Raw genomic sequence first — 11,310 nt, forward strand, 5'->3', positions numbered from 1 at the left:
TCAATTAAATAAAGCCCTTAGAGTGTCTTACCTGAGCCTCGTCGGAGAGACTGCTTCCAATGTCAGATGGCTGTGATAGCACTGAAGTGGCAGGGCCAAGATGCTGTCCTTCTCCACCAGATGACGTGAATGGCTCAGCCAGTGATGCTGGGGACTGAGGCAGAGGCAAAGATGAGGGGCTGTTTTTGAGATCATGGCAGGGGTCATCCTCATACAGCACTGGAACTGTGATGTCCTCCATGCTCTATTCCTCAAACCCCTTGCAGGTCCTTATCATCAACCTCCTCCACCAGCCTGTCTTCCTCCTCTGGGTTCTGGAGCACTGGAGTCAGTGTTTTACCAGTTTGCCAAACAAAAAAGGCTTTTAAATGTCACATATGTACAAGATATGTACTATACATGAGGTGCTATGAAGTAACTGGTTACATGTAATAAAGTTATGTAATTACATTAAAAATGATTGTGATTATAACCAGTGACTAGTGACTTGTCAGGCAAGACAGCTTTTTCAGTCTTCTTTGCCGCAAGCTCACCCTCCTATGCACGGCAAAGAGCAGCCACATCCTCTGGATCCCACTGAAAGATGCATGCGTACAGACGTGCCATGAAGATCCCGTAGAGCGGATGAGCCTCTGTTGTGACACCGGCAGCAAATCGCTGCATGAAGTGCCAGATGTCGAGGCGCACTACAAGCTCATCCCACTCCGAAAACATGATCTTCACCCGAGACAGGCCGTGCTGACTGCAGCAATCTCTGTCCACGTACATTACTTTTGGGGCTGCCTCTCCTGCCTCCCGGTAGCGTTTCATCAGGCCAGCTGCCATGGGGTCCAGTCCATGTCCCTCAGCGGCAGTCAGCACAGAGACAAGGACCTGGCCGTGCTCGTTTCCCACATTTGTGCACCAGGCAGCTGTTTCTGAAGCAGCACTGGCAAGTTTCTTTGGAAAAATAAGGGTCAAAAACTGTGTTCATTATGTACACACACATATCCATATCTGGCAAATTTCTGGATATAAACAGGGTTGTTATACCTTTTTTGTGGAATCCATCTTGAGAACACAGCCAAAGACCTGTCAGTCACCCCAGAACATCCCTGGCGTACACTATGAATTACCTGTATGTCAGCAAAGCTGGAAACTGACAGCGGTGGCCCATATCCAGTTGTCTTAAGATGTCCTCGGACCAGGCAGGATACTTATTTTTGCAGCGTTTGCACTCCAGATACTCAGTGGCAAGGTCATACCACCTGTCGATGTCCAAGACCTTGCGCACAGTATGGTAAAGTCCTGCTGCTATTAGTCTGTGCTTACTGAGCGAACACATGCAAGAGGAATTAACCACATCTTAAGCGGCATCCATAAGAAAAGGGGCCGACAGAAGAAGAGGTCGGGTGAGGTGGGCGGCTGAGTGTAAATTAAAGGGGGCTGAAGAGGATACCACCAAAGCTTCAGCTGGGACACTAGTTCTGGCTTGCCGGTTCACGGGTTGGCCTTAAATAGTGTGTTCCGGATCCACTCATGCTGGAAAGGTGGAAGATGATCTTTCCAGTCACTTGGAAGCTCAGCTGGTGGCTGATGATGTGGAGGATCTGGTGTTTCCGATGATGGATACGAACCGGCACAGGCCTCCGAGTGAACAGTAACAAAAACAATATAAGGATGACTGTTGCATTTGATAATAATATGCCATAAATGCAGCCAAAGCAGTAATTTTGGACAAGTATTAATAATTAGTGAAGAAAATGGTACTAGTGTTAAGAAGCAAAGAACACAGTGTACACTTTATTGAGGATCAGATGGAATGGGAAATGGAAGGAAAATGAGGTGTGATTAATTCAGTATAAAGTAATGATGCCCACAGACATGAAGCATGCACGCAGATACAGTAAGGAAAAACTGTCCCTCTAATCATTAGAACAATGAATCTCCACCATCCTGTCTACTCAGGGGGAGCTAACGAGTGAGTGAGTAGAGCAAGCCATGTGAAAAAGTTATCCAGTGATTGCTTAACAACAGGTAAGTTTGGAAACCAAAATAAATACACTGACACCTTTGGACATCCTTAAGGTTTTGAAGAAGTGCACTCAAAGAATGCATCCCGCTTGAGGCATGATGTGATATAATTCTGTATTGTAAACAAAAAATATTTAAAAATGATTTTTTTTCCCAAACATAACGCTTCTCAGTGTGTTTTCACAAAACATTCTTATAATATTTGCATTTGTGTCGTCATGCCACACCTTTATTTAGCTGTGCTTCACATTGTGATGCAGCAAATACAAGCCCCTCATCATCAGTGGGAACGGAAGTGCCTGGAGCACAAATGTTAAAACTATTACTGTGAACAATACACGGAGACAAACATATGTAAGATGGTGCTGACTTACCAATAGCAAAAAGCTGTCTGAGGGCCAAATGTTTGGCTGGGGGTTCTGCTGCTGGAGGAGGTAAAGTAGACTGCAGTAATGGATCTGGAAACAGCAAGTGGACAAGTTTGCCATAACGCTAAATTAATACATTTAGAACTGCTGTAGGGAAAATTCAATATTCACACTCCTATTCACAGGGTTTAACTGGTGACATGAGTTTTCGTGCCAGCTGGGAAGGAGACAAATGTTTGTCATGCGCCAAAAGCGCTTTCACAGTGGCGGTCTGCTGTACACCAGTTCGGATGGCTGCAGGTGGAGGTGCAGAGGTACTGGAGATTGCAGGTGGAGGTGCAGAGACACTGGAGGTTGCAGGTGAAGGTGCAGGCTGACGTACACTGGTGCTCACAGCAGAACCCTGAACCCTGTCTTTTCAGGACATAAGCCTTGAAAATGGCCATGTTGGTGTTGGGCCTGGCATCTGGCTTAACCAGGTACCTGATGAGGGCTTGGGCCTCCTTGCTCTGGTCCTCATAAACATCTTTCATGGACCGGCCCTGTAAGTCACCAAACTCCACCATCAAGCAGCCCTGGTCTCCAGTTGCCCGGGCTTCTGCTTGCATTTCCTGCTTCCTCTCATACTTCTCCACTTCTTCTGCCATCTCTCTAATATGATTGTGAAGTGTACTGTAGGAACAGTTGTTTATTTTCTGACAGGGGGGTTGTCTGCTTTGTCTCTTTGTAAATGCTGAGCACCAAGTACACTGTGTACCCCAGAGAGTTTTCCAGGAGCCATCTAAATCTCTTGCCCTGGTACTTCGCAAACTGAAGTTTGCAGTGAGCCAGTACTAAAAACTGGTCACTGGGGTCTCCACCATTTGTGCTGACAAAAGTATTGGCCTCTGCAGGCACCTCCTCCTTAGGTTTGGCCCTTCCAGACTGCACATTTTCAAAGCACTTCATCTCCGCCGATGGTTAAGTTCACAGGTACTGAAAAAAATGTGTGCTATACATGCTAGCTAGCTATATTGGCACGTTTCATTTTCCAAAAATACACATTATATATAAACAAATAATGATATTCAATGATATTCAATAATGAAGTAAAGCTTAGCCTTACCTATCACAAAGATGACAATAATAGCGGCCGGCGATTGGTCAAAAGTAAGCCACAGGAGAGAAACGCGATTGGTCAAATGTTAGCCACCGGAGAGAAACGCGATTGGTCAAAAGTAAGCCAAGAAACGCGATTGGTCAAAAGTAAGCCACAGGAGAGAAACGCGATTGGCTCACGTGGGCTTACTTTGGCTCAGTTGGTGGGATGCAGTAGGCGCAAGTGAGAGGTAGCGGGATCGATGCCTGCATTCTCCAAGCTGGATCCTGCCCTTTTACGCTCACTTCCATAAAGAGGCAGACTGCACTTTGATGCTGTGAAGCGGCGCGTTGGGTGCCAAAAAAGTTTTTCGGACTGGGTCCTGCACACATTCCTGGCAAAAGCAGGTCCCACTGAGATTTGAACTTGGATCGCTGGATTCAGAGTCCAGAGTGCTAATCATTACACCATGGAACCTTGACAGAAGCAGCTGTTGCTCACTAAATAGGCTCGACCTTTAGATCTTCAGTCTAATGCTCTCCCAATTGAGCTATTTTGGCCACAACCGCAAGCCCTTTAGCCAGCAGGGATTCACGTGAGACCACCCATCACTTGAGATAAGAGCAGAGCTGAGCTCCCAGAGAACAAAAGAGGCTGGTCCGTACAGGGATCGAACCCGCGACATTTGGGTTATTAGCAACACACTCTAACCAACTGAACTAAATGGCCTGGCAATGATTGAGCCTCTGCCCAATTTGCCAAATACTGCCTGATTGCTTGTGAGCCTAAAGAGACAAAAGAGCTTCAGGACCAAGCCTCACCACAGGCTTGTCCGGGATTTAACCCCGGGATCTCTCGCACCCAAAGCGAGAATCGTACTTCCAGATCAACGAGCCAGCCTGCGCAGCCATCTAGCCATGAGCATCACTGTTCCCATGGCTTTAAATGCAAGAGGCAAAAAAAATAAAAAATTCATCAGTGTGACGATATCTGAGAAACTTGTATCTTCTGTGTCTCCACTAGCCCGACTGTATGGTGTGTAGGATAGTCAGCACAGTCCTAATGAAAGTATGAAGCTCATTTCAGAGGAACGCAAAAATCAAGGCATGCCCACAGGCAGCTATTTCCAGCCACGCCAGTACGGCTCGTTCATCGTGGAGGGGAAACAAGTGAGGTCCAAAATGCCTGGTCAAGCAGACGTTTCAATTGCATGTATCAAATCAACAAGAAACAATGCCCCCCCAAAAAAAAGAAAAGAAAAGAACAACTACAGCAACAACAAAAAAAGGAAAATAAACTAACGTGGAAGAAATTAAAACACCTCAAACATACCTACATATATATAGAATGATGCATTAAACTAATTAATTAGGAAAAATAAACTACATAGCGGATTCTAAGTGATCAAGGGCTTAGGATGTTCCAATTCAACCCATTGCAAGGTTTCCGCCAGTAGTGGGCACTCATGCAACATAATCAATAACGTACATCCGAATGAGATGGAGAGAAGTTAGTGAGGGAAGGGCATAAAAAAATTAACTGGAACGCAGCCCAGGAGGTTTGAAGGGTGCTGGGAGCAGCACCCCTGAAACCACGGCCAGGTCCCAGGCCAGGACGTTAGTATGAACCGCAGGCCTCCTCCTTCGAGTCCTACAAAGGAAACGTTTTACCAACTGGTGTCTTCCAAAGACCCATTGCCTATGGGTGTGTGGAAGGCAGCTATGCCCACCACATAGACCTTAAGCATGGATGGGATAGACCCGCAGAGAAATTATTCTGACCTGGGAACGGCAGGGGATGAACCTTTGTCTCTTTGCCTCCTGGAACCTCTCAATGGCCAAACTTACAGCATTGCTTAAGAGGCCAGGAGGAGACACCGGGACATTAAGGAGGTTCTTTATCATTTTCCTTGATGCCAGATAGATTTAGCCAAATATATCTCAAGACGATATAGTTTTGCACAGTTTGGTGGGCAACACTGGGGCTTTTAAGGTCAACATCAAAGAGATAGCAAGCAAGTGTCTCTTCAACTCTGGGCATTGCCCCATAGCCACTGTCCCTCAGCCCCAAAGTTAATGCATAATTCAAAATATTGGGGCTGGAAACACATGAGGAGAATGGCTTATTCAACAACCTCAACACCTCACTGTGGAGGTCTGTAAAGAATGGTAGTTCTCGTCTAGTTTGCTTTTTCAGCTAGCTTCTCTGCTGTCCAGTCAATGTTTAACTTGGCTACATCATGAGTCACAACCTCCTCAAAGGCAGAGGTAGGGGTGACGAGTCCTCCATTTCCCCTGCCTCAATGGAGACAAGATGCACCTTCTCAGAGTTGGATAACGTCAACATAGAACTCTCACTTTGAGTGTAAGAAGCCATGGACCGGACTTCTGGATCCTAAGTGAGAGCATTGGAGTGAGCAGGTGAGAGCCGAGAAAGGGTCAAAACCATCGTGAGCTCCTCTACAACAAAATGGAGAAAGCTTTGGTGATAAGTAAACAAATATCTAATTACTACAAAACAATTTCTTGCTAGAAATTTGACTCTTCCTAGAATCACAACTCTTGACTACATTCCTGGCACTGTCTATTTGATTCTGTTTTCACCATGGTCACCTATCTGGACTGTCAATCTGTTCCCTGCTAATCTCCACCTTTTCTATGTTTCCTGCCATTAACCTGCTATTGACCTCCTCACCTGTCTGACTGTTCTCCGCCCCAACTCTTTGGATTCTGACACTTTACGGACAGTCTTCCAGCTCTGACCCATGCCATTTATTCCTTATCTTTGCCCTAATCCTTGTTTGAGCCCAGCCCAGAACTTGACGGACTGCCACCAGTATTTTTAATTTGAGTTTACTTTTGCGTCCTTCCTTCCAGAGATTGTGACATCACAGACTGGCCAGCAATGGACCCAGCAAAAGGATCACTGCTCTGCACCACCTTTGAACTCCAGGGCGCTATGCCGAATCATCACGAGGAAGTACTCTCCACTGCCCGTCTCGCTGTGGATGCTCTGGTAGTTTTGAAGGTGGAAGAGAGCGCTGTAAATTCACTCCCCCCACCCACAATTCCTGCCAGAATTAAACAATTGACCTTAAGCAATCGACCTCCTTCCTGACACTTCTCTACCTAACTGATGCCTTTTCTCCTTGTCTGCTTTAGATAGACATTTCTCCAATGGGTGGCATTGGAGAAATATCTGAGTTTCTGGCAGCCAGCATAATCCGTGCCTCCTCTTTGTTGTTCATGAAGAAAATCTTTGCATCCTTGCATTGATTATCCAAGGCTCAATAACATAATGGTTACAAACAGGTACCCTCTTATGTCTGCCTCTATGGCTTTCGAGATCCAAATTATTCAAAAATTTGAACCAAGAATGGCAAGCCTGGCATGCTGTCATGATGTTTCAGTGCCCCAGATGACGTGCCTCCTCTCGACACCTTCTTGCCTTCAGGCCACGTGGTGGCAGCCATCACGTATGGCATTGAGGCCTGAAGTCAGGTGAGCCCTAGCCAAAATTACTAGCCTATATTAATTTCCTTCGGAAGGTTAAAAGCTTGAGTCACCATTCACTGTAATTGTAAATAGCAAATGGTACAGTTCTTTAAATTGTCCCTGTTTGAGTTGCCTTTCAGTCGGTCACTCCGAGTCACGTCGGTGACCGACAAATTGGAATCTCACTTAGAGATACCAATCCACTTCGAGTGTAAACTAAACGAGCCAATGCACATTGGCATGCAATGATTGCATCCAGCTGCCGCTGATCGCAGCGCGAGTATAATTAGGCAGCAGGTGCATCGCATACTCAGCTTTTCGCTTCGGAGCTGAGCAGTCATATCTGCTTCTGACTTCTGCTTTGAGGAGACTCAACGAGTTCAGTGCGCTCTTTAGAGCTCTCCCGTGTCGAGTGGGTTGCACACATCAGGCTGCACTACCTCCTGTTTGTGTTGCAAGCGGCCATCTCCCCTGTGTGCTTCAGCACATTAAAAGCACAATTTCTAAAAGAGCATTCATGGGTGGACGTCTTTTTAAAGATGCATCTTTTTAAAGATGACTTTCCACCCGTGCGTTTCTGGATGCGGTCGTTACCTGGTGCCGGGCGATGGTCACGATTGCTGCCTCGTGTGTCTGGGCGTTAAACACACTGAGGCAGCGTTTGTGCACGAGTAATGCTCTTATTGCGGGAGGATGACCGTTGCGGAGTTGAGGACAGGGAGTTTCCTGAAAAGGGGCGGTGTTCCAGTGCCTATGCCTAGATCTAGCTTTCCCCCTGGCAAGAGCCGGGGGGGGGGGGGGGGGCTGGCAGTAGTCGGACTGGTCTTACGGTGACGGTGAGGAATTCCCCTCCGAGGAACCAACCTCCGAGGGCTCCTCCTTCCACCGGCACTCCGCAACCAGTGGCCTTCTTGTGGGGTACCACTCGTATCCTTCGGTGCTCCCCCCGACGATCGAATGTTGATCGCTGCATCGGAGAGTGAGCAAGACCTTTCGGGAGATGATTATCCGCCGGCGCTGCCACCTTTTGGGCGGCCAGCAATGCCGGATACGGACCCGGAAATGGTGGCTATGCTTGCCCGGGCCGCCGAGAGGGTTGGGCTCGAGTGGAAGCCTCCACCGCGTCCTGAACCCTCGCGTTGACGATGAGGAATTCCCATCTGAGGAACCAACCTCCGAGGGCTCCTCCTTCCACCGGCACTCCGCAACCAGTGGCCTTCTTGTGGGGTACCACTCGTATCCTTCGGTGCTCCCCCCGACGATCGAATGTTGATCGCTGCATCGGAGAGTGAGCAAGACCTTTCGGGAGATGATTATCCGCCGGCGCTGCCACCTTTTGGGCGGCCAGCAATGCCGGATACGGACCCGGAAATGGTGGCTATGCTTGCCCGGGCCGCCGAGAGGGTTGGGCTCGAGTGGAAGCCTCCACCACGTTTTACACTAGATCTAGACAGAGGCACGGGAACCCCGCCCCTTTGCAGGAAACGGAGCCTGGTCCGCAACTCCGCGTCATTTTTCTGCAATGAGAGCATGACTCGTCCACAAACGCTCGATCGTGACCATCACCCGGCGCCAGGGAACGACCGCAGCCTATGCTTGCCCGGGCCGCCGAGAGGGTTGGGCTCGAGTGGAAGCCTCCACCATGTCCCGAACCCTCGAGGCTGGACGATTGGTTTCTTGGGGGGGGAGCTCGCCAAATCTGGTGGCAAGTGGAGGAGCAAGAGGCCCTGAGACGGGTGACCCAGAGATAGAGGAAGTTGCTCTTTGAGAGATGGTGAATGCACCACTCCCTTCCCCGGAGGAGGGCCAGGTGGAGAATCTTTTGTTTTGTTTTCCCCGCCACTGACTTCACGGTCAGTGGTACCCAAAACCTCAACAAAAGAGCAATTTATTCTATATCTGGATCCCCAGAGGGGACGGGGAGTTGTGGATGGGCCAGCCTCAGATCACACTCACCCTCCGCTCTCGCCAGTGAGCAGCAATGGGCGGTTCGAGAGTGCTATGAAATGCACTACTCACGCACCCTCTGCCCGAATGCCGGTAAGTGTTGCACACACTCAGACCCCACTTCGGACCGGCTACGAGATGCCTGTGCCAGCAACTTGTGCGGTATTCTGGGAGCCTGGCAAGCGCTCCCCAGTCCGTCTCGCTGGCTCCTTCAGACCATCAGACTCGGCTATGCGATTCAGTTTGCCCAGCGTCCTCCCAAGTTCAGGGGCGTCCACTTCACTTCAGTGAAGGCTGCAGATGCCCCTGTCTTGCGTGCAGAGATCGCAGTCCTACTGGCGAAGGCGATAGAGCCAGTCCCTCCAGCCGATCTGAAGATGGGGTTTTACAGCCCTTACTTCATTGTACCCAAGTAAGGCGGTGGGTTACGACCAATCTTGGATCTGCGTGTCTTGAACTGGGCCCTTCATAAGCTACTGTTCAAGATGCTCACGCAGAAGCGCATCTTCGGATGCATCCATCCCCGAGATTGTTTTGCAGCGATCTACCTGAAGGACGCGTACTTTCATGTTTCGATCCTTCCACGCCACAGGCCATTCCTGCGGATCGCGTTTGAAGGACGAGCATATCAGTACAAGGTCCTGCCCTTCGGGCTGTCCCTGTTGCCCCGTGTCTTCACGAAAGTTGCGGAGGCAGCCCTTACTCCCCTGAGCTGAGAGAGCAGGGCATTCGCATTCTCAACTACCTCGACAACTGGCTAATACTAGCTCAGTCTCAGGATCAGTTGTGCGAACATAGGGACTTGGTGCTCTCGCACCTCAGCCGGTTGGGCCTTTGGGTCAACTGAGAAAAGAGCAAACTCTCCCCGATGCAGAGGATCTCTTTTCTCGGTATGGAGTTGGATTTGGTCGAACAGACAGCACGCCTCACGCAGGAACGTGCTCATTCAGTGTTAAACTGCCTGAATATGGTCAAGAGCAGGACGGCGGTCCCACTGAAACAGTTTCAGAGGCTCCTGGGGCATATGGCAGCTGCAGCGGCAGTTACGCCGCTGGGGTTGCTTCATATGAGACCGCTTCAACACTGGCTTCATGCCGAGTCCCAAGGTGGGTGTGGAAATGCGGCACTCACCAGGTCCGAGTCACACTGGCCTGCCACCAAACCTTCACCCCGTGGTCAGACCTTGCGTTTTTCCAGGCAGGAGTGCCCCTGAAACAGGTCTCCAGGCATTCAGTGGTTTACACGGTTGCCTCTACCACTGGCTGTGAGGGCACGTACGACGGGCATGCAGTGTCGGGGGTTTTGGACGGGCCCAACTGCACTGGCACATCAACTGCCTAGAGTTGATAGCAGTATGCCTTGCATTGAATCGTCTCAGAGGGCGCTTACGAGGCAAGCACGTGCTGGTCCGCACGGACAACACTGCAACCGTTGCGTACATCAACCGACAAGGTGAACCGACAACTCGCCCGCCACCCCTCCTCTGGAGTCAGAAGCATCTGAGGTCGCGTCGTGCCATTCACATTCCGGGTCTACACAACCATGCAGCCGACGAGCTGTCACGAGCTGCACTCCCCGGAGAATGGAGACTCCATCCCCAGACGGTCCAGCTGATTTGGAGACGTTTCGGAGCCGCTCAGGTAGACCAGTTTGCCTCTCCAGAGACCTCTAACTGCCAGTTGTTTTTTAAATCCCTGACCGAGGGAACACTCAGCACGGACGCACTGGCACTCAGCTGGCTGCGGGGCCTTCGCAAGTATGCATTTCCCCCAGTGAGCCTTCTCGCACAGATGCTGTGCAAGATCAGGGAGGACGAGGAGCAGGACCTGCTTGTGGCGCCTTACTGGCCCACTCGGAACTGGTTCCCAGAACTAATGCTCCTCGTGAAAGCCCATCCCTGGCAAAATCCTCTGAGGAAGGATCTACTGACTCAGAGACGGGGCACCCTGTGGCACCCGTGTCCAGACCTCTGGATACTTCATGTCTGGTCCCTGGACGGGACGCAGAGGTTCTAGGTGACCTTCCCCAGGAGGCAGTTGACACCATCACTTCGGCGAGAGCGTAAGCGTGTCTACAAGACACGCTTACGCCTTGAAGTGGAACCTGTTCATCAAGTGGTGTTCTTCTCACCAAGAAAACCCCCAAAGATCCTTTTTGCAGAAGGGGTTGGAGCGAAGGCTGTCTCCCTCCACCCTTAAAGTCTATGTTGCTGCGATTGCTGCTAACCATGACCCGTGGAAGGGAAGTCTGTAAGGAAGCATGACCTGGTCATCATGTTCCTTAGGAGGGCGAGAAGATTAAATCCTCCCTGGTCCCCCTCTATACCCTCTTGGGACCTGTCTCTAGTGCTCAAAGCACTACAGCAGGGCCCATTTGAGCCTTTGCAGTCAGTTGAGCTGAAGGTTCTATC

Source organism: Sinocyclocheilus rhinocerous, unplaced genomic scaffold, assembly GCF_001515625.1.
Source record: "Sinocyclocheilus rhinocerous isolate Xijiao unplaced genomic scaffold, SAMN03320098_v1.1 scaffold1730, whole genome shotgun sequence".
Taxonomy (NCBI): Eukaryota; Metazoa; Chordata; class Actinopteri; order Cypriniformes; family Cyprinidae; genus Sinocyclocheilus; species Sinocyclocheilus rhinocerous.